The sequence below is a fragment of the Schistocerca serialis genome, chromosome 3 (assembly GCF_023864345.2).
Source record: "Schistocerca serialis cubense isolate TAMUIC-IGC-003099 chromosome 3, iqSchSeri2.2, whole genome shotgun sequence".
Taxonomy (NCBI): Eukaryota; Metazoa; Arthropoda; class Insecta; order Orthoptera; family Acrididae; genus Schistocerca; species Schistocerca serialis.
Window position 1 is genome coordinate 202,885,491 of NC_064640.1, and position 25,402 is coordinate 202,910,892.

At 41.4% G+C, this 25,402-nt stretch overlaps 1 protein-coding gene and 1 non-coding gene across 4 annotated transcripts in view; one reads left to right on the forward strand and one right to left on the reverse strand.

The window, feature by feature from the left end:
* LOC126469917 (ras-related protein Rab-3) overlaps positions 1 to 25,402 on the forward strand; it is an 853,612-nt gene that overhangs the window by 290,235 nt on the left and 537,975 nt on the right. The gene's annotated exons all lie outside the window — the stretch shown is intronic.
* Positions 2,612 to 2,685, reverse strand: Trnat-ugu (transfer RNA threonine (anticodon UGU)). The gene has a single exon. It is a non-coding gene; the product is annotated as a tRNA-Thr (tRNA).

Consider the following 25,402-nt stretch of genomic DNA (forward strand, 5'->3'; position numbering starts at 1 on the left):
ATAATTATTATTTATTAAGCTTTATTTGTTTTGATCTAGGACATTAAATGCGTTTTCTATAATGTCCTTGGCGCTGTCCAAATTGCAATATTTTCTCTGCTAGTAGCTGTTTCAACTGCAGCTATCCTTATTCTGTAGCTCTGTCTTTCGGATGAGTTTACTCTGCAAATGGTCTAGAGAACGCTTTGGAAATCACTGGGGTGCAATGGATACTGATTTAGTCGCATTGGGTGCTTATGGGAAGCAGCCGTGCAACAAGCCTCATAACAGAAACATTCAGATGCAGACGATGTTGTATAAGATGCAAGCGAGTGAGGAAAGGTGCACAGCCATGTGTGAACCTCTCTCTTGCACTAGCGATTATCCAGCCTCTTAAAGTTCCGTATACGATTTCCTTTTCAGAAGCAATTCACTTACCCAGAAGTCCTCCCCCAAATCTTTATATATGACTCGATTCCGTTACAGCGGATTTTACTTTTTTGTCCTATTTCGAATCGTTTTTTAGTATCATCACTATGTATATAATCTGTGTGATGTATTCCGTCTGTTCGCCACTAATCATGTAATCGGATACTATTAGGTGATTTATTCGCGTTAAACATTTAGCTGAACTAGACAAAACGCAAAACATGATGGCTGGCCATGGATTCAAACCCTAGTCCTCCTGAGAGCGACTACTTCATGCTTGATGCCTTACCCGACGACGATGACATCTTGCATCAAGATAGCTGTCTTTGACACTAGGCCAGAATCGCGCTAGAGTGGTTTCAGGAAGAGATTGCCGTCAAATCTGCCTCATATCAACCCAATGGAACACAACTGGGACGCCAACTCGCTCACAAACCGCCGGCTCGTAATGTAGTGGAATTGCGTGGCCTGGTTCGGAAAATTTTGAGCTATATATCTCCGGAAATCTATCGAGGAATTCTCGAATCCATGCCTTGCACAATCACTGCCGTATTACGTCCCAAAGGTGGACCAGCAAGCTATTAAGCAAGTTCTCATAATTTTTAAGTTAATTAGTTGAGTTCTTTTGAGGCTCAGCAAACAATGTCTGCACTTGATGCTGGTCATACGAAAGTCTCTCTGGATTTCGTTGCCGGCCAGTGTGGCCGAGCTGCTCTAGGCGCTACCGTCTGGATCCGCGCGACCGCTATGGTCGCAGGTTCGAATCCTGCCTCGGGCATGGGTGTGTGTGATGTCCTTAGGTTAGTTAGGTTTAAGTAGTTCTAAGTTCTAGGTGACTGATGACCTCAGAAGTTAAGTCCCATAGTGCTCAGAGCCATTTGAACCATTTGATTTCGTAACTATTTTATATCGATGTTACACCATTTTACACAAGTGTGTTGTGGCTTGGGATATGGGACCGATGGTCTTCAGTCGTTCGATACACAGTTATCGTACTTTGCTTAATGTCTTACCTACAATTATCTTATTAGTATCAGACAGTGTTTCAGATTCCTCGCCAGCCTGAGTATAACTGGTGAGAGAAACATACTGAAGTCGCAGCTTGTCCCTGCGCGAGGCTGACGTAAGACTGTTGTGAATACCCCGGCCTAGTACTTGCCAGTCAGTCTCGTTCTAGTATCTGAAGCCTTTAGTTACGCGTCATCCAACAGTAGAGTTTTGACATTGCGTGTTACACATTTGTGATTTGGTTTGCTCCGTGGACTGTTGTATATGCTTAAGACGACTTTACTATGATCTGGTTAGCCATTCAGCTCGTGACAACGCCCTCATCGACCTCAGGAACCTCCTCTTGGTTCCACCGGTCTCTGCCTTACCGCCGGTCGTGTGACTATAAATTGGGTGCTATCGGGGCAGAGTAGGATAGAGAAATCCAAAATCTTTGCCTCTATATTACACTAAAAAATCGGCAAAACAGCGGGAATATCGACATCACGTATTGTGTTTTTTATTTTGAAGAAAAGTTAAGAGGATTTGAAGGATCGAACGAAGATTAGGGTTCTTGGCCCCTTCGATGACAAGGCAATTAGAATCGGAACACAAGCCCAGATTGGGGAAGGATTAACAGTTAAATCTGTCCTCTCCAAAGAAACCATCGAGGCATTTACCTTAAGCGATTTAGGGAAACCGTAGAAAACCCCAGTCTGGGTACCCTGACAAGGATCTGAAGCTCCTTCGTAACAAATGGAAATCCAGTTTCCCGTCCACTCTTCAACATGCGAAACAAAAGTCTATTAACCGCAGAATTATAACACAAAGTGTAGTCGAATGAGGCAAAGTCATGTTGCCAAGTGAGTGACTAGCAGGACTGTCAAAGACTACTTGAAAACCTAAGTGAACGGCGTCACAGCCCCATAAAACAATAGCGAACTAGCAAGGTATTCAGAACTGTTCCTTTCAAGTAGCTAAAATACATAATTTATTGAGGTCCACGTCAGATACACGGTAGGCAAAATGAAAGTTGTCTGGAAAATATTTATGACTGACATGTAATTATATATACGAAGACAGTAACTTGTTCGCGAAAGAACAGTTACTGTTGATGACCGTGCAGCTTTTCCCTGGAATAAATTATGACTAAATGAAAACCTCAGCTGCCGACAGGTGTTGTTGATATACCTCGATGTGGACAGCTGAAAGTGTGTGCCCCGACCGGGACTCGAACCCGGGACCTCCTGCTTACATGGCAGACGCTCTATCCATCTGAGCCACCGAGGACACAGATGAGTAGCGCGACTGCAGGGACTTATCCCTTGCACGCTTCCCGTGAGACTCAAATTCCCGACTGTCCACAATTCTACATATGTATTGTAGCTCAGATGGATAGAGCGTCTGCCATGTAAGCAGGATAGAGCCAAGGGTCGTAACACATCTGAAATGTAACGTCCACAGTCCAAAGTGCCGTCAATGCAAACAAGAGGTGACCGAGACGTGTAACCAATGGCACCCCATATCATCACGCCGGGTGATACGCCAGTATGGCGATGACGAATACACGCTTCCAATGTGCGTTCACCACGAAGTCGCCAAACACGGATGCGACCATCATGATGCTGTAAACAGAACCTGGATTCATCCGAAAAAATGACGTTTTGCCATTCGTGCACCCACGTTCGTCGTTGAGTACACCATCGCAGGCGCTCCTGTCTGTGATGCAGCGTCAAGGGTAACCGCAGCCATGGTCTCCGAGCTGATAGTCCATGCTGCTGCAAACGTCGTCGAACTGTTCGTGCAGATGGTTGTTGTCTTGCAAACGTCCCCATCTGTTGACTCAGGGATCGAGACGTGGCAGCACGATCCGTTACAACCATGCGGATAAGATGCCGTCATCTCGACTGCTAGCGATACGAGGCCGTTGGGATCCACCACGGCGTTCCTTATTACCCTCCTGAACTCACCGATTCCATATTTTGCCTACAGTTTTTGGATCTCGACCAACGCGAGCAGTAATGTCGCGATACGATAAACCGCAATCGCGATAGGCTACAATCCGACCTTTATCAAAGTCGGAAACGTGACGGTACGCATTTCTCCTCATTACACGAGGCATCACAACAACGTTTTACCAGGCAACGCCGGTCAACTGCTGTTTGTGTATGAGAAATCGGTTGGAAACTTTCCTCATGTCAGCACGTTGTAGGTGTCGCCACCGGCGCCAACCTTGTGTGAATGCTCTGAAAAGCTAATCATGTGCATATCACAGCATCTTCTTCCTGTCGGTTAAATTTCGCGTCTGTAGCACGTCATCTTCGTGGTGTAGCAATTTTAATGGCCAGTAGTGTATTAATGAACAGAACTTGTCCATAACAGAAAATGCGGCAACCCAGTATTACGAAGCACCTATCGGGTGCTGCCACATGCACATTTCCTCATGTTCTGCCTCGAGTACTTGGCTGTGCCTTTTCGTCTGTGCCGGCCGTTGTGGCCAAGCAGGTCTAGGCGCTTCGACTCCTGCCTCGGGCATGGATGTGTGTGACGTCCTTAGGTTAGTTAGGTTTAAGTAGTTCTAAGGTCTAGGGGATTGATGACCTCAGATGTTAAGTCCCATAGCGCTCAGAGCCATTTGAACCATTTTTTTTTCGTGTGAGCCAATAAGACAAGCTTAGTGCATAGTGACCAGTTGAATCGAACACAAAATGGTACTCGAGACGAAACAGCATGTGTTCATTGTCGAAGTATATATAAAGGACAATAGGTGGAAAACGCGTGCGGAACTGTGGCAAATAGGTGCAACACGAGCTCCGTAGCAAATGAAAACTATACCTATCCGAAAATAGTTCGAATACCAGAAAACATTGCCCGAGTGAAGAAAAGCGTGGAACAAACTACAACGAAATCTCAACGCTGTTTATCTGTGAAGTGAGAATTAAGAGATGATGGTGTCGAAACATTATCAGACAGTATCTGCATGTATATTCTTGTAAATTTACAATTGTGAATTAGCTAAAGCGTACAGAGGAACTGATGAATTCTGCCGGGGGTTTCTGAGTAAAATGGAACCGGGACTTGTGGATCCTCAGTTTTTCATTCCTTTAGATGAAGCATAGTTTAGCTGCCAGGGTATGCGAACTCACAGATCATTTGCCATTATGCAACAGAAAATTTCTATCAGCACTTTGAAGTGCCGTTGCATAACCTCAATATTGGTGTTTGGTGCATAATATCCTGCGCTCGCATAGTGACACGATTATTTCATCAAACTGTTAAAGGTAATGAGTATGTCCAGAAACTGATGATGAATGGCCGTATGGACATTTTCAGCGGCCGGCCGTTGTTGCCGAGCAGTTCTAGGCGCTTCAGTCTGGAACCGCGCCACCGCTACGGTCGCAGGTTCGAATCCTGCCTCGGGCATGGATGTGTGTGATGTCCTTAGGTTAGTTAGGTTTAAGTAGTTCTTAGTTCTAGGGGACTGATAACCTCCGATGTTAAGTTCCATAGTGTTCAGAGCCATTTGAACCATTTGACATTTTCAGCAAGACGGAGCAACATCACATACCGTCTTGACAATCCAGTCACAAATACGTGAGGTGTTCGGTGAGGAAAGGACAATCAGCAGAGGCAGTGTAAACTCCTGGCAAATTCGCTCACCTGATCTCTCTCCCTGTGTATTTTACCCGTGGGTAAATTGGTGAGGTGTACTCAGATAATCGTCATGCACTGTAGGACCTACACACAACACTGAAAACGCGCACTGAATACTCTATTGCTGCTATCTCTCAGGCAAAGCTCCTAAGCGTGTCTACAGTTTGATAAATCGAGCACTTGGCTGCATGGACGTCAATTGTGGCCACTTCTAGCGCCTTCATTGATTTTCGTTGACAACGGTCAACCTCGCGTCAATCTTATTGCAAATAGTTTGCGGGTCAATTTTATTTTGCCCACTTCGTATAACAGATTTAGTACAGGGAACAGAACCATAAATCTGATATTTGTACTTCAATAGGGTCTGTCAAAATACGGAAAGTGACTAAAGCAGTCAGTACTAGCGATTGCGCATTTAGCAAATGTTTCTAATAATGTAATGCGCAAATTTAGAAATTAATATATGCAAACACACACTCTTTTCCCGATGTTTCGTCTTAATGTTACCTAGATAGTTCGCTTCACATATATTTAACATTTTACATTGCGTTTCTATCACACTATCAAAGATGGCGTTTAATATGCGTCTGAACCTAGCTCTCCATACATTTCCAATGTTGATAATCAGTACTTGATCTTCTTGGATAGCGACAGTCGGTTGCAGCATGATGACGGCCTTGCACGCTGGAACCAGTTAACTAAATAAATTAATACTGTATGACAGCAACAATTCTGAGCTTTTTGTTTTATACGAGGGTTGGAACTTTAATAGTGGCTACTATTTATTTACAGCTCGTACAAAATAGATACGTGTTTCAAAGTTTTACTGAACTTCAAAGCAGTCACCAGCATTGTGTATTACCCGTTGCCAGCGATGTGGAAGACGTAGCATACTCTTAGGAGTGCCAGTTGTGTCGACAGTTCGAGCGGCGCGGTCTATTGCCCGACGAATTTGTAGTAGTTCTGAAACGAATGCCGTGAAGTGTTTCCTTCAGTTTAGAAATCGAGTTGAACTTACGAGGGCTTAAGTCAGAGGAGTGCAGTAGGTGGTATAGCACTTAGCAGCCCCATCAGTCAAACATATCAGTAACAGCTTGCACTGTACGTGTTTGAGCATTGTCCTGCAAAATGATGGTCAGCTCCTGCAGGAAGTGTTATCACTTCTGTTTCTCTGCTGTTCCTTTTTGGAATACAACCTACGACCAGCTTAGTGACAGAAGTGATGACACTTTCTGCAGGACCTGACAGAACTGTTGATCGAACATGTCGACACTCTGCAGAGAGTGTTCAATTATCCTGGAATGCTGTTCATGAATGGCAGCACAACAGGTCGAATCACCAAATTGCCGTACAGAGTTGCAGTCATTTGATAAGAACGAGATTGCTGCTTCTGTCAAACGAAATCGTAGTTCCAGTGTGTCCAGCACGCAGACTGGTTAGTGGCAGGCCCTCAACAGACCTCCATGTTTCCCTCTAATGAGCTCTTGCTTCACACCACTGAAGCCGCAGATGGCAGTGGTTTGGTGTCAGTGAAACGCACGTTACAGGGCTTCTGTCTCGGAGCTCTCCTTGAGGTAACCGATTTGAAACAGTTCGTTGTGTCACTATGGTGCCAACTGCTGCTCAGATCGTTGTTGAAGATGCAATAGGATGCGCCAGAGCCATAAGCCGTACACGATGGTCTTGCCTCTCGGTAGTGCCACGTGGCCGTCCGGAGCCCGGTCTTCTTGCGACCGTACATTCTCGTGACCACTGCTGCCAGGAGTCGTGTACCGTGGCTACATTCCTGCCAAGTCATTCTGCAACATCGTAGAAGGAACATCCACTTTGTCATGACTCTATTACATGCTATTTTAATAGACATCATGTTTCAGTTGTAGAAACACGCCTACCAACTTTCGTTTATGCCGCACAGCTTCTTCTTGGTGTTGAGATTTTTTTCCATGAGTGTATATTTATTCACGCATAATTTCAAATTGTTGGCACGAACGCACATTGTCACGTTTACAGAATTCTGTGTTTTTATAGTTTCCTCAACTAGCAGTTTTTTCGTGACTTGGTAGTTTACTTACCTTAAAAATCTCTTCTCCTTCTGTACGCTGACTTTTGTTTTTGTGCCCGAATTTTTCTCTCATTTTTAGCCTCATAACTACTCCGTAAATCAACTTTGGTGGATGGCAGATATAGAGCTAGAACAGCGTCAAGCTTCAGCTTAAGTTTCGGAGGAAAATTCTACAGTTCACTTTTCTAATTGCTTTCATAATCGGAATCAGCTGAGCACACACGAGTATTATCAGCTGCAAATATATTGGTACATTTACAAGTATTTATCCATTTTTGTTTCAAGTTATTGTTCCCAGGATGTACGAGGGCTATTCGGAAAGTAAGGAACGATAGGTCACGAAATGGAAACCACAGTGGAAGTCAAAACTTTTTTATTTGCAACAGTTAGCTACAACTTCCAGCTACTTATCTCCATAGTGGCAGATCCGACTTAGACGTTTGCCGTAGCGTTGAACCAACTAGCCAATACCCTCGTTACAGAAGGCATCCGTCAGTGCTTTCCGCCAATTCTCTACGCTGGCCTACAGCTCGTTGTCTGTGCCAAACTGTTGTCTTCATAGCCAGCGGTTCATGTGAGCAGAGGTTAAACTCAGAGGGAGACAATTAAGGGCAGTATTGTGGAGAATCAAACATTTCCTATTGAAAACGATGCAGAAACATCTTCACTGCCCCTGCAGAAAGCGGCTGAGAATTGTCTTGAAGAAGAAAACGCATGATAGTTATGTAATGTTGGCTACATAGCTTCAGGCGAAATTTCTCATCAGGCCCTCGTACTTGGCGGGAGGCACTATTGTTCCAGGTATCTTTATGTGCTCCCTGTGTGCTCAGAACTAAAAAGAACGACGTAACGCGATCGACAGGCATACTAGAGACACTGGCAAACACACCTGTGCTAAACTTCATCGGATTTTCACCGTGGTTTCCATTTCGCGACCGATCATTCCTTACTTTCCGTATAACCCTCGTATATGAAACTTAATTACTAACTTTTTTCGTTGTCTGTAGTGGTTAGTACAACTCGCAGCTGCACAACAGGCCACTGTTTTTCGTTGAAAACAATGTTTGAAACATACTCGCAGAATCACCCAACACACTGATAACTGCAGCGCAACTCCACAGTTAATCGTCAGACGTGGGTGATGCTGTTATATGTAGACAAGTCGCAATGCTGTAAATTTGTAACGAATTACAGAAGGCCTGTGGAGTATCGACACTTGATGTAGGAATTTCTCAGTTGGCCCTCAGCATAAACAATTTTAATGTATTGCGCATAACTAGGTAGAAACACATGTGATTGTATGATTATACGATTACAGAGCAAGCATTGCAAGCAGTCACATATGTTATACAACATTCTACAAGGGCAGTTCAATAAGTAATGCAACAAATTTTTTTTTCTCGGCCAATTTTGGTTGAAAAAACCGGAAATTTCTTGTCCGCTTCGTCTCGTATAGTTTCATTGACTTCCGACAGGTGGCAGCGCTGTACGGAGCTGTTAAAATGGCGTCTGTAACGGATGTGCGTTGCAAACAACGGGCAGTGATCGAGTTTCTTTTGGCAGAAAACCAGGGCATCTCAGATATTCATAGGCGCTTGCAGAATGTCTACGGTGATCTGGCAGTGGACAAAAGCACGGTGAGTCGTTGGGCAAAGCGTGTGTCATCATCGCCGCAAGGTCAAGCAAGACTGTCTGATCTCCCGCGTGCGGGCCGGCCGTGCACAGCTGTGACTCCTGCAATGGCGGAGCGTGCAAACACACTCGTTCGAGATGATCGACGGATCACCATCAAACAACTCAGTGCTCAACTTGACATCTCTGTTGGTAGTGCTGTCACAATTGTTCACCAGTTGGGATATTCAAAGGTTTGTTCCCGCTGGATCCCTCGTTGTCTAACCGAACACCATAAAGAGCAAAAGTGAACCATCTGTGCGGAATTGCTTGCTCGTCATGTGGCTGAGGGTGACAATTTCTTGTCAAAGATTGTTACAGGCGATGAAACATGGGTTCATCACTTCGAACCTGAAACAAAACGGCAATCAATGGAGTGGCGCCACACCCACTCCCCTACCAAGAAAAAGTTTAAAGCCATACCCTCAGCCGGTAAAGTCATGGTTACAGTCTTCTGGGACGTTGAAGGGGTTATTCTGTTCGATGTCCTTCCCCATGGTCAAACAATCAAATCTGAAGTGTATTGTGCTACTCTTCAGAAATTGAAGAAACGACTTCAGCGTGTTCATAAGCACAAAAATCTGAACGAACTTCTCCTTCTTCATGACAACGCAAGACCTCACACAAGTCTTCGCACCCGAGAGGAGCTCACAAAACTTCAGTGGACTGTTCTTCCTCATGCACCCTACAGCCCCGATCTCGCACCGTCGGATTTCCATATGTTTGGCCCAATGAAGGACGCAATCCGTGGGAGGCACTACGCGGATGATGAAGAAGTTATTGATGCAGTACGACGTTGGCTCCGACATCGACCAGTGGAATGGTACCGTGCAGGCATACAGGCCCTCATTTCAAGATGGCGTAAGGCCGTAGCATTGAATGGAGATTACGTTGAAAAATAGTGTTGTGTAGCTAAAAGATTGGGGAATAACCTGGTGTATTTCAATGCTGAATAAAACAACCCCTGTTTCAGAAAAAAATGTGTTGCATTACTTATTGAACTGCCCTCGTATTTGCTCAAAAGCACAGCGACAGTACAATAGTTCTGGCTACTGAGCTGTGACAGCCCAAGAGAAATATGGGCCCCGCACCGAAGTTGTGATGTCATACTAGTTACATTACCAATTGTACATTCCAAACACTCAGCTACTTCCAGGTGCAGACGGCGAATGTGCACCACAACTTGTACCTTGGTTTCCAACTGCTCTGTTACGGAATATAATTACGTATGTTCGTCGTTGTTGGTAATTCCACACCACTATTGCTGTTGTAATCACATTATTGTGTCTCTGTTTTCTGTGCATTGCAACGTCGATATCTTCTCCTCTGCGAACCGGCGCTATCATTGTGATACACTGCAATGTTGAGGTACCATACCTAGTTACATTTACAGCCATTTTGTATAAGTTTTACTTATTGGAAGTCTGAACACGAATGATATGTTGAGGATTTGATATTAAGCGTTTATAATATTATTATACCTACATTCTCATATGTCAACTGCTATTAGCAGTGGAAATCTAGCACTGGGGTACATACCTTCGAATTTTCGACACTATTTTGACGAATATGTGTATATGTGAACTAACTCGTGATTCCCTTTACATTGCAGACTTATGTTTACAATATTGTGACATCACATTCATTGATTTGAGTCTTATAGCGTTTTTTCTTGTAATAGCCTCAAGCAGGTCCTGGCTACTCGGAGCAAACATAGCACATTTTACAATGCCTCCTTATTTTGGAAACATTTTCGAATGTTTCAACATTTTAGATGTGGAAAATATTTAATTTACAAATCTGTTGCGTTTTTTAACCGCGCAACAATCGATTGGTAGCAGTACGAAATAGTGGTACAATGACCGAGCTTTTACAGTGTAGCCATCTGCTGTTGACAGGAGCAAGCAGGATGTGAAACATTACTTCCTGTAATTCAGATATTCGTGGTGCCAGGGATAGTACTTAACCCTCAATCGCTCGCGCTTGAGAAAAAACCTAACATTCATGATTTTACTGAAATATTTCAGAATATTGTAAAAATATTGAATTGTTGATCTACCAATGGTTTCTTCGATACCTCTACCTGCAGTGCAGCTGTCTTCCTTCTGTCACATTACAAGTAAAACTTTCTGGTAGCGACAGTATTTGAAGCAGTGAGTGTTGTTAAATTTTTTTCTCACGTGGGAGTTATTACGTAACAATGTGTTCAACACTCATGCTCATAAATTACGGATAATGCTGATACATGGTGAAACAACGCTCCGGTGGGCGCGACAGACAGATTATATCGCTGGCGCCCATGTGTCAGAGCTGCATAAATGGCTTTATAAATTATTTACGTTACCATAGAATAAAGACAAAGGAATCAGAACAATGTATAAATGCCTGTATTACTCCGGCGCCAGCGTCTACAACAGTTGGCCCCATAAGTAGAGAATCTGTAGAAGCAGAATATACAGAGAGAATACCCATGTATGTCGTCGCTTCTCTACGTTTGAATAAGATTCAGGGTGAATTTGAGGCTTATAGAAATCAATTACTTGCAACGTATTGTAGAACAGAATGAATGGGATATATATATATATATATATATATATATATATATATATATATATATATATATATATATATATATACAGGGTGAGTCACCTAACGTTTCCGCTGGATATATTTCGTAAACCACATCAAATACTGACGAATCGATTCTACAGACCGAACGTGAGGAGAGGGGCTAGTGTAATTGGTTAATAAAAACCATAAAAAAATGCACGGAAGTATGTTTTTTAACACAAACCTACGTTTTTTTAAATGGAACCCGTTAGTTTTGTTAGCACATCTGAACATATAAACAAATACGTAATCAGTGCCGTTTGTTGCATTGTAAAATGTTAATTACATCCGGAGATATTGTAACCTAAAGTTGACGCTTCAGTACCACTCCTCAGCTGTTCGATCGTGTGTATCGGAGAGCACCGAATTACGTAGGGATCCAAAGGGAACGGTGATTGACCTTAGGTACAGAAGAGACTGGAACAGCACATTACGTCCACATGCTAATACCTTTCTATTGGTCTTTTTCACTGACGCACATGTACATTACCATGAGGGGTGAGGTACACGTACACACGTGGTTTCCGTTTTCAATTACGGAGTGGAATAGAGTGTGTCCCGACATGTCAGGCCAATAGATGTTCAATGTGGTGGCCATCATTTGCTGCACACAATTGCAATCTCTGGCGTAATGAATGTCGTACACGCCGCAGTACATCTGGTGTAATGTCGCCGCAGGCTGCCACAATACGTTGTTTCATATCCTCTGGGGTTGTAGGCACATCACGGTACACATTCTCCTTTAACGTTCCCCACTGAAAGAAGTCCAGAGGTGTAAGATCAGGAAAACGGGCTGGCCAATTTATGCGTCCTCCACGTCCTATGAAACGCACGTCGAACGTGTACCTCACCCCTCATGGTAATGTACATGTGCGTCAGTGAAAAAGACCAATAGAAAGGTATTAGCATGTGGACGTAATGTGCTGTTCCAGTCTCTTCTGTACCTAAGGTCCATCACCGTTCCCTTTGGATCCCTACGTAATTCGGTGCTCTCCGATACACACGATCGAACAGCGGAGGAGTGGTACTCAAGCGTCAACTTTAGGTTACAATATCTCCAGATGTAATTAACATTTTACAATGCAACAAACGGCACTGATTACGTATTTGTTTATATGTTCAGATGTGCTAACAAAACTAACGTGGTTCCATCTAAAAAAACGTAGGTTTGTGTTAAAAAACATACTTCCGTGTATATTTTTATGGTTTGTGTTAACCAATTACACTAGCCCCTCTCCTCACGTTCGGTCTGTGGAATCGATTCGTCAGTACTTGATGTGGTTTACGAAATATATCCAGCCGTGATGTTAGGTGACTCACCCTATATATATATATATATATATATATATATATATATATATATATATATATATATATATATATAGAGTGTGTGTGTGTGTAAATTTTAAAAAAAATCACATACAGAAGTGATATTATTTCCCCAGGTGTTTCAATCAAATGTTTTATAGCTGAGTTTGTCCAAAGGAGAACCATGCTACAAAAACAGTTATCACACAAGTACTGCTGCATATCGAATGTTATCATCACGGCTTCTGCTGGGCCACACTGAGTAGTGGTGAGGTGTGCATGCTGAGCAATGACATGACTCACGCCACTACTGCTGCTGCTGCTACTATGAACACCCACGGTGGGTGGAGTGGGCTGGCAGAGACATACCACCCCCCTCACCCCTCCATCTCACCAGCCACAAGTCTTGTCTCTCTGCTGCCCACCTCCTCCCAGCCCTACACACAAAGCTTACTGAAACAATGGCCATCGCTCCCCGCCACCACGCCACCTCTCAAGCAGAGCTGGCAGCGTGGCTTTGCTGTATCCCTCATTCCTTCTGTAATAACAGTCAGTATTCAGATGTGAATTAAGAGACAATACAATACCTATAGTAACTGTAGCATTTTGGATAGACGACTTGAGTCATAAAGAAAAAACAATAACCCTAAGCTGTGATGATTAAGCACACAAGTTTTTTTAAGTATATGTGCAGTGTTCGATAATTCATTCATTCAGTCATATAAGAACTCTGGAAGGGTAAAAATGTCGAAACACATAGCAGGACAGCCTTCACATGAGGAGAATCTGTCCAACGTGAAATTAACGTTTTTTAAACTGAATTACAGCCTTAACATCAGCAGCAGCAAATACTTCATTATGGGAATAATTGTGGATAATGACCTCCATCTGGTGGGGGTTTTCGAAAATCCGCGATATGGTGTTACCAAAGTCATGTTGTCCATGGATGAGTGACTGTGTCTGTGCAAGACACCAATGCAGATTGCCTCATTGTTCCATGGAAATGCGGAAATGCGTGCTCTCCGTCAGTGATACTCGGTGATCATGAAATCGCTGCAAGGGACTTCCCACAAATAATTAAGCTGTATAGCGAGAGAAAGTACATCCATCTATAAAACGACACTTTTAAAACTCTAAAGTACACTAGTTACACGTTTTAGTTTGCTCTATACTGGCAATACAGCTGGCAGACGTATGTCCATATATTCTGTGAGAAAATATGCAGCAATCTGTTGCAGTCAGCACGCAAAACTTCTCATCCACCAGAAGAAACCATCGCTCAGTTCATGTTGTGCATCAATACAGCTTAAAATGTACGAAGCAACCACGCCACATGTAGGCACAGAACTATGCTCATATTTCAGTATGTTGATATATCCCGCTGTATTGAAAGGACAATAGATAAAAAACCTATAAAATCCCCTGTATGTTAATGTGATTATATGGTCATCACCATTGCTGAGCAGATCAAACGCCTTCGCCAAAAGAGCCTCATAGTAATTGACTGATCCTGCAGTGACGCTGAAAAGAAGAAGAAGAAGAAGAAGAAGAAGAAGAGTGGATCTCTAAAACTGGTTCAAATGGATCTGATCACTATGGGATTTAGCTTCTGAGGTCATCAGTCCCCTAGAACTTAGAGCTACTTAAACCGAACTAACCTAAGGACATCACACACAACCATGCCCGAGGCAGGATTCGAACCTGCGACCGTAGCGGTCGCGCGGCTTCAGACTGTAGCGTCTAGAACCGCTCGACCACTTCGGCCGGCAGAATGGATCTCTACTTTCCAATAACATACATTCTATAATTATTGAGACATCTGACTGCAGGAACACTAGTGTCGTTCTATCACTGTTAACACAACCTGAGGGGGTCTATTTCGAACATGTTTATATATTTTCAGGAATATTATTTCAGCTATCAGAGGAGATTTTGTATGGCGTCGACAGAGTACATACCAGACATTCAGCGAAAATGGCAATATTCCACGTCCTGAGAAAGTTAATCCCAAGAGTGTCATCGTATTTGGTGATATTGGGAAACTCAGTACCTTCTGCTTGAGCCAGATATATTCCACGATTCCAAAGATTACCTGCAAAACACACAGTATCGCTTTCTTGTCATTGGAGAAACGAGAAAACTGAATGATGGTTGATATAGACGAAACTTCGAGAAGATTCTGCTTAAAAAATCGTGTACCAGCACGTTGCTGTGTCAGTGTGCTATAGGCCATGAACATGCTAGCGATTTGGGTGACCAAATTATTTCGCTAAACCTGTAGAAAATGTTCTTCATACGAGTCATGAACAAACTGCACCCTGATGACATGGCACATTGTCATCCGTAAAAACCTCATCGTTGTTTTGGAACATGGAGTCCACGAATGGCTGCAAATGGTCTCCATGTAGCCAAACGTAATCAGGACAGTGTCCATTCCATGCTAAAACAGCCCACACGATTATGAAGCCACTACCAGCTAGCACAGTGTCTTGTTGACAACTTGGGTCCATGGCTTCGTGGGATCTGTGACACACTCGAATCCTACCATTAGCTCTCGCCAACTGAAATCGGGACTCATCTGAACACGCCACGGTTTTCCCGTCGTCTAGCCCAGGAGAGGTACTGCAGGCGACGTCGTCGTGCTGTTAGTAAAGTCACTCGCGTCGGTCGTCTGCTGTCATAGTCCATTATCATCAAATTTCGCTGCAATGTCCTTAAAGATACGTACGTAGTACGTCCCATATTGATTTCTGCTGTTATTTCACGCAGTGTTGCTTGTTTTTATAGCGCTCACAGCTTTACGCTAACGCCGCTGCTCTCGGTCGTTAAGTGAAGGCCGTCAGCCACTGTATTTGTGGTGAGAGGTAATATCTGAAATCTGTTATTCTCGACACACTTTTGACACTGTGGGTCTCCGAATACTGAATTACCCAATGATTTCCCCAATGGAAGTCCCATGCGTGTAGCTCCAAGTACCCTTCCGCATTCAAAGTCTTCTAATTTCCGTCGTGCTGCCATAATCTCATCGGAAACCTTTTCACACGAATCAGCTGAGCACAAATGACAGCTTCGTCGTTACTCTGTCCTTTTATAACTTGTGTACACGATAGTACCGCCATCTGTATTTGTGCATATACCTATCCCGTGAATTTTGTCACCTTAATATATGCCTATACATTGATAGAAAGTCTGAAGCAAACAGCATAAGATAAACGGAATAGGACGGCATTGTCTAGGAAACAACTACAAAAGATGAGAAGTATTTGAATGACACAATCTAAAAGTCTCAATGCGCGATTAACAAAACGGTTTTATAAAGCGAACAGTAACGAAAGTAGAGTTGCACAAATCCCTGATGGGGGACACGAATGAACAAGTCCATCGACAAGAATCTGAGCTGGAAGAGTGAAAGAGGAGAACAACCCAACATCACAGCTAGTGCCAGAGTATATTAATTGTACACTATCTCAAAACCTGTTTATTACGCATAATGTGTCCATAAAACGTAAACTCAGCGATGATGTTCACTGGAGCTTACAGCTGCTATATTAGGACAGTAGGACGGACATCATTCTCTTTCCAGAACGTAACAGAAGGTATTAAATACCTCTCACACATGATAGACAGAGAGACAGAGATAGAAAAGGAAAAGAAGAAAAAGAAGAGGAGGAAGAAGGATATGCTGTTACTGATTATATTAACCATCACAGTGCTAGTGAAATAGATGCGACTTGCAGGATGAGATCAGATCAGCCATTTATGCTTGGACAGAGCCTTAAAAGCTAAACCAAGCTCATAACACATGTTGGGGATAGGGAATTTGAGAGAGCACCCGGTTCATTGGAACTAATATTCTTAAAAACATCAATACCCGGCAAGTGCAATGTTTCCAAAACGATTTACTAGTGAATTCTGAAATACTGCATTTGACTAACGCACACTGGCGAAACAACACCCTCAATGGATGAATAAAAGTCCCAAACAGTTGTACGATTCTTCAGTGGTGAGTAGTTTATGAGGCGACATGGGGTAGTAGCACATACGCTCCAGCGTTTGGAGGGAAGTTTTGCGATGATTCAATGTCTACAGTGATGATACGTATGTCCATAGTTCCAGATTTCACCATCTGATTTTGCTTAGAGCAATCGTCACCACTATAGATGGTAATTCTTTAAACTTTTATAACTTAGCATAAAACAAAATTCATCGCATTCATAGTAAGAAGAGCAAGAGTTATTATCTGTAGCACTTCAAATTAGAATCATTTCTTGTTTAGCATTTATAAAGGCTCATGTATTAGCCTCAAAGAAGCACATTATAATTTTGGAGCGGGATACAGACGCTAAAGGGGGCATCTGTAGGTACATATATGAGTCGTCCTTCATTTTTGCTGGTCCAGAGTTGATACGGGGACGTATATTTTGAGGGTTGAAATGATTCCAACGTTTCTTGTGTTATCGAGCTCAATACTATTAAGTTCGTATCTCATTTATTGAACCATGTGTAAGCTGCAGTGCTGTTGATGACAAAACCATTGCATCCTCCTCTGTGATTGTAAGTCTTCCTTCAAAATTTAGATAACTGTTGCTTGGAAGTATTAACTCGCCTTGATGTTGAATAAGAATTCTTATCTCAGAGTTTTTGTTAAAGATAGTCAGCGCAAAAGGCTTGAGCGAGAAATACTCGTGAAGAATGATCCGATAATCATATTGAATTGGAATTGTTATACTGAGCGACGTCGTTGCGTAGTTTCAGTCCTATCGCTTTAAGAAACTAGTAATTCGCCCATGCTATTGCATTTTTCTTACACATTATATCCATCATGCTGCTTCACATGAGGATGTACTTCAATTTCGTCACCACGAAAATCGACTAGATTCCCATTCTAAACTGTGATATTAACTCAAGACGGTCTAATGTCTGAACACACCCTAGAAGGTATATTGGATTGCTAGTCACTTCCATGATTTTGTAGCCTGGACTCACTGTAAGAAGAAACCCGTAGATTGTGTGAATTATCTATCATTAAGATATGAATTCGTTGCGATATTACACTCTACACAGATCATAATAACAGGCTGAATATCCAATTGTTGAATCGACTTGTAACACTTACATCGATTTGGAGTAAGTTTATTTTAAGTAACTTTGTATCTGCAATTTATGAAGTGTGCATTCTGTGTTGTTTGAACTCCTTGATTTATGGCAAGAAAATTAGAGTTTTGTATGTATATATGAAAAAAGCAAGAGAATATGTTGAAATTTTACGTTGTTATACCATAATATGAATATGTTTATGAAAGAAGTATGTTTGTTGAAAGCCGGTTCATGTTTAGGACACTTGTATTTGTAACATGTAAACGCTGTAGGGAAGTCCTCCTCAACGAAAGTGGCAGGGCGCGATGTGAAAGGTAGGTTTGGCTGTCGAACTGAGCGGCTCCTTTCTGTGAACGGCATGCAGTGTGTGGCTAGTCTTAGCACGGTACACATTGACGGTGCTAAGAGAGGCAGTTGGAAGCTGCATTAGAAGGGATTTGCTTGGATGTACGTCTGGATATTATTTGGTATTCACGGAATAATGGAATGGCTCTAATATGTTGAAAATCCGACGTCAAGAAGAGATTTTATAGAGCATTCGCACATTAAGAGCTGTGAGTACAGTTACCCGCCATTTCGCCTGCCATTAATCTTCGCCACTGCTTCACAGACTTCGTACATTGAGTTACGTAATGTATATTGTCATGGACCAGTTAATTTGTGTGATGTTTCAAAAATAATCACATGAAACGTCAATTCGTGTTCGAAACCATAACTTCAATCCTGATCACGAACCTACGCAGGGTCCTAACCTAAGTGCTACTAAAACAGAGTATCCTGATTTAAATGAACAACTCTGGCATTCATGTGTATAAAAGTGATCTTTTGTCTAAAGTAAAAGTAGCAACAAAAGTTAAAGTAAGAGTAAAATTTGGATGCTTCGGTAATGGACTACTCCAAGTGAAATTATTAAGGTAGGAAGTTTAAGTACAAAAATTTAAAGATCAATGAATAGGAAAGTGAAAACCTTAATTATTTAAAAGCTAAAACCATACAAGTGAAGTTGGATAGGCTTTTGCTAAAGTATCTTTAGTTTATTATAAAATATAGTTTCGTAGGATTACAGTGTTAGATTGTGTAAATATTATTGCCAAGAATACCTGCTTCACGGGTGATTAAATTACAAATACGTATAAGTCTTTAATGAATCGATTTGGGTTGTACCATTAAGTGTGAAGTTATGCACATTTTCAAAGACAGTGTAGTTTCGGTACCCATCATGAATGGTCCCCTTTGAAGGTAATTAAGCCCAGTGTTGCATTTTATTACCTTGCAAAGTAATTTAAGTGAATGATTAGCTTTTAGAGATAGTTTTTACTTTTGCAATAATCAAAGAACCTTGGCTAGTGAAACTATACCAATTTATGGGTCCCCATCATTTTGTCCTGCTGTTCATAAAAATGAACTATTACAGTTGCTAAGGAAAACTGCTATATGTAGAGGAGCTTAAACAGTGTATTTAAGATGTTATTCATCTATTATTTGAGTTATTTATGTCAATCAAGATATGAGCTCCACATGTCCAAAATTATTTCTGCACTTCATGCAGTGATGTTTCAGTATTTTGATTAAGTGATGCTAATGATTGTAACCGTCATTAGTATGAGCTCGGTGCAGTTTTGCTCCCCATAAAATACTGGTGTGTGTGTGTGTTATTGGTAACCGCTGATACCGACAGAACAGAGTGCACTAGGTCAGTTTGTATCCTGTTTGCTATTCAAAGGGAAATCTCAACCAAAGTAACTTTAATAACTAATATCCAAATTTCTCAAATATATATTTCCAAATTAATGGGCGTAATTAGGCTGGTGACCATTCATTTTTTTTTTCATTCACTTATAATTTTACCACTTCTGTTAACTTTTAAGGTTAAGACCCGTTTAGTTTTCCTGTCAACTTCACAAAACTCGAAAGTATTTTCCTCTAGACACATCCACGGTCGAACTTTGAAGTCCTCTCAGAGGGTAACATTAGCGTGTTTCACGGCACATTAGTGTTATAGATTGTTAAATTTTATAAGTATGCTCCAACACCTGGCCCCTCAAGAAAATATAGCAGTGATCGTATTGACTCTTCGTGTGTATAGTCTATTCTTTGTTGTATAGTCTTTATCTCTGCTTTATGGGTACTAATGTTTCCATGTAACTCAAAGCCTTGTGCAAAATATTCTACATACACATTCAAGTACAGCATCGTATGAGCCGAGAGGTATTACCACAGTTTCATGACCACCTAGATGAAGTTTCTTCTTGTTCTGGTGATATCAGGTACGCTGTTATTCGTTTGCAGAATGATGAATGCAATGCTCCACTCCCGCCCCCTCCCCCTGTTAAGCACTATTACGGGAAAATAGTTCACTCTTCATATTAATGAGGGGTTTGTTAAGGTAAAAATGTATGACATCAAATATAAATCTCAGCTAATGTAGTGGTGTGCATAGTGTTTCATTTTATGCATCCGCCAGGATAAACGTTAGGCAAAATGGCCACAAAATGCCACAAGGATGTGGTAGCGTCGAAAATTTTAGAACACCTGATTCATGTCAATAAAGTATCGGCGCAATTCTTCTGCTGGTCTCAAATTACTATACGAGTCAAAGTAGTAGATGGCAATTTTTTTTAACATACGAAATCCAGTGAGCGCTATATGCTCCTGCTACATCTAAATTGACAGTCCCACATCCCTTACATTCCCACATCTCCTCCTGTAATGTATTCTATGTAAATACCCCGGGAAATCTCGCGATTTTGACGAATTTAAGTAGATCTGTATTGAAAAGCGGTCTGTCTGATAGTATAATAAGAAAGCTTTTTTTATAATCATTCTACATTCTTTCCTTTATGGTTTTAAATATACTGCTTTACTGACAGCTATAGACACCATATCTCTATTGTGCCTTTTAGCTTCCAGTGGTTACTCCTGAGGGTTTTCTGCGTTTTTTACTGTTAGGGCTTTGGCGGTAGCACCCTGGCCAAAGGATTGGCTGCTCATAACCTGCAAGGGCCGGAATTAGAAACGGTATGATTCCTTCAGATGTCTTAGGTGTTGGTAGAACCACTGGATTTTTACTCGACTTTTTCTACCTTTCTGCTTCAAAGCGCATTTAGCCATTACCTCCACAAACTACATGCATTTTTAACACCTTACAGCTTCAATATTTTAGTGTGCAGTGAGCAGCGCTCATTATTTGTTTTAAATTTATTCCAGCACCCAATTTAAGTTTGGCATGTGTTGCTTTGTCAACTAGGAATGTTGCAATATATTGTCCTAAGCTTACGTCCTTTCCTTCAGGTATTTGCCTAGCTTTATCGGCTAATATTCGATCTACAACGTGACGATTTTTATTTGTTATGTAAGCACTATTGTGTTCCTTGTAGGCATGGTCTAATATATTAATTCCCTTGTCGACAAGGGTTAGATATTTTTTCGCCTTTGGTCCAGATCCACAGTAGTTGTATCCAGATGAATTCAGTACAAGTCGTAACTTAACTACAATGCCACCACCACCTCTGATTTGCTTCCTGTGTGGTTTGAAATTTATGCGTCCTGTTTATGTAACAAATGGTGAAAGTTCACCAAGATCAAGATGTTGTGCTTTGACGGGAAGCCGGGCCACTTCACTAAACCCTCATTCCCTTCACGTCTAATAACATGCTTTTTGAGAAACACATGTGGTTCAGAGCTTTTCTGTTATTCCTCTGTGTAAAAACTTCTGGCAGTTCAGTGTAAGACTTCTCAAATGCAGCTTTGTATCTTGAAATAGGCACCAAATCACCTGAACTGAATTTCCACTTGCACAGGTCCATCATCTTCATCCACTGTATGCCATATTTAGGAGTCCATTATCATGTAGTTCAGTAGGCCTCATGTTCGTCGTACTATGTCTAGTTCGATTATATTGCTCATTATTTTGTGGGACACAGTAAAACCATTTGTTTGACTCCTGAAGATTAAATATGATCCCTGTGCAATTTTTTGTAGCTCTATTCAAATGTTCCACAATACTCGTTTTCATGTGGGGTAACGTCGAGTAGTGGTTTATTCCGTATAGTTCCATTACCGACTTGTCTGTTGTGAAATTCGCCTCCGTAGTCGTATTGAACATTGTCAGAATATCGATTTGTCCCCATCTGCAATAGTTATTTGAACACCGACACAACCTCTTCCCTGTCTCTCCTCAGTGGCAGGACCCAGGCGAAATCTGAATGTGTATCTACGACCATTAAACTGTATTTGGACTGTTTATTCGATCATGAAATTGGTTCATATCAACGATATCAGTTTGCTATAAATCATCTAAACCCATACCTGGATGTGTCTTTGGGGGAATGTTTTGCATTACAGCTTGTGAATCTGATGAATGGCTGGCACGATATCTTCTCAAAACTCTGAAACTGTTGGTATAATTTTATTCGTTTTTGTTGTATTCCCTGCTGCAGCTGATGCTGTGAGCAGACGTACATGCTCCCTGATTTCATTCCAGTCATAGTAGTACATGTACTTCAGAGGCAGCGTGTTCATTCCCTTATGTTGTGTGTGAATGTCTTCACCTGCGCTATGCATATACATTTTAAAGCATATTTAATGATATTATTGTATTTATTACTTTTAGAGTCTTTTATTCGCGCATACAAACGCTTGCCTCTCTTCCGGCAGATGCTCGCCGGCACTTGAAGTTTTGAAAATTTTTATTGAGTCATCAGACTTCTGACTGGTTTGAAGTGAACCACCGCAAATTCCTCTCCTGTGCCAACCATTTCGTCTCAGAGTAGCACTTGCAAGCTACATCCTCAGTTATTTGCTGGATGTATTCCAATCTTTGTCTTCCTCTACAGTTTTTACCCTCTACAGCTTCCTCTAGTATCATACAAGTTTCCTGACGCCTTAACAGGTGTCGTATCATCTTATCCCTTCTTCTTTTCAGTATTTTCCATATATTCCTTTCCTTTCGGCGCCGATTCTGCTGAGATCCTCCTCATTCCTTACCTTATCAGTCCACTTAACTTTCAACACTCGACTGTAGTACCACATCCCAAATGCTTCGATTCTCTTTTGTTCCAGTTTTCCCACAGTCCACATTTCACTACCATGCAATTTCTTCCTCAAATTAAGGCCTATGTTTGATACTAGTAGACTTCTCTTGGCCAGGAATGTCCTTTCCGCCAGTGCTAGTCTGCTTTTTACGTCCTCCTTGCTCCATCCATTATGGGTTATTTTCCTGCCTCCCAGAATGAAATTTTTACTCTGCAGCGGTGTGTGGGCTGATATGAAACTTCTGTCATATTAAAGCTGTGTGCCGGACCGAGACTCGAACTCGGGACTTTTGCCTTTCGCGGGCAAGTGCTCTACCGAGCTACTGGCGGAAGTAAAGCTGGGAGGACGCGGTGTGAGGAGTCGTGCTTGGATTAGATCTGCCGGTAGAGCACTTGCCCGCGAGAGGCAAAGGTCCCGAGTTAGAGTCTCGGTCCACCACACAGTTTTAATCTGCCAGGAAGTTTCATATTTTTCTGCCTGCTGTTGTTGTGGTTTTCAGCCCAAAGACTTGTTTGCTGCAGCTCTTTATGCTCCTCTGTCCTGTGCAAGCCTCTTCACCTCCGAATAACTACTGCAACCTACAGCTTCTGAATTAGCTTAATATATTCATCTCTTGGTCTCCCTCTACGATTTTTACCCCTCACGCTTCCCTCCAGTACTAAATTGGTGATCTATTGATGTCTCAGAATGTGTCCTACCAATCGATCCCTTCTAGTGACGTTGTGCCACAAATTTCTCTTCTCCCCAGTTCTTTTCAGTACCTGCTCATTAGTTACATGATCTACCGTCATAGTCGTCAGCATTCTTCTGTAGCACCACATTTCAAAAGATTCTATTCTCTTCTTGTCTAAACTGTTTATCGTTCATGTTTCACTTCTATACATGGCTACACCCCAGACGAATATTTTCAGAAGGGGCTTCCTGACACTTAAATCTATACTCGATGTTAACAAATTTCTCTTCTTCAGAAACACTTTTCTAGCCATTGCCAGTCTACATTTTATATCCTCCCTACTCCGACCGTCATCAGTTATTTTGCTTTTCAAATAGCAAAACTCATCCACTACTTCAAGTGTCTCATTTCCTAATTTAATACCCTCAGCATCACCTGATTGAATTCGACTACACTCCACTATCCTCGTTTAGCTTTTGTTTATCCTCGTTTTGCTGCCTAGGTAACAGAATTCCTTAACTTCGTTTATTTCATGATCCCCAATTTTGATGTTAGGTTTTTCGCTGTTGTAATTTTTGCTACTACTCATTATTTTCGTCTTCCTTCGATTTAGTCTCAGTCCATATTCTGTACTCATTAACTGTTCATTCCATTCAATTGATACTGTAATTCTTCTTTACTTTCACTGAGGATAAAAAAGGCATCAGCGAATTTTATCGTTCATATTACGTTCTAAGTTTAATCCCTTTCTTGAAAGTTTCTTTTGTTTCCGTTATTGCATCTTCGATGCGTAGACTGAACTCTAGGAGTGAAAGACTACATCCCTGTTTTAAGCCCTTTTTAATTAGAACTCTTCGTTCTTCAACTTGTGATATTATTTTTTCCTCTTTGCTCTTGTATACATTGTATATTACCCACCTTTCACCGCATGTTACGCCAATTTTTCTGAGGATGTCGTACATCTTGTGCCATTTTACACTGTCGATCTCTTTCCCTAGGTCGACAAATACTATGAACTTGTGTTGACTTTTCTTCAGTCTCTCTTCCATTATCAGCTGCTTGTCTGGTGCCTTTACCTTTCCTAGAGCAAAACTGATCGTCGACTAACATATCCTCAGTTGTCTTTTCCATTCTTGTGTATATTATTCTTGTCATCAACTTTAATGCATGAGCCTGTATCATATGAGCAGCCACTTCACATCATACGTGAAAACATTACATACATAAAAATTTCTTTCCATTAATCGGAATGTATTGTACTAAAAAATTGCATAAATATAGACTGATTATTGTTAAGTTTTCAGACATTTTAATTATGTTGCCTGGAATACAGACTCAAACAAAGATGACACGTGTATTATTCATAAGTGTCATATTAAAGTTGGAGACATATATTTTTTCCCAAACCACGACGTTGTTCTCCACAATACCGTAAAATATAGATGTTACATATTCAGAATTGCTTCCTACAAACAAAGTTATTCCACAGGTGTGAAGAAAAATATGTAGCTTAAGGGGAGCGATGTTACTTTCAGCAAATACAAGATATATTTTTTCTTAAATCATTAAACATATGGCACTGATATTTGGACAATATTTTAAATGAGTATTTCTCTAAAAAGTTGTACTGCCCTGTTATGAAATATTTATTGGCTTTTGTTTTACATTTTTTTAAAAATATTTCCAACTCTTTCTCTAAAATTTTGTATCTTCTATAACTCTCCTTAAATATACAATATTTTTTTACAATTCGTTATAACAATGACGGAAATGAAATAAACTATATTGTGTACAATTTTGATTCATCTCCTATTAGCAGTTTTTGTGAAAATGTTCCTTAAATATGAAAATCTGAAACTTGTGGGAAATGGCTTCCAAAGTTTTTTAATACCTTCCCG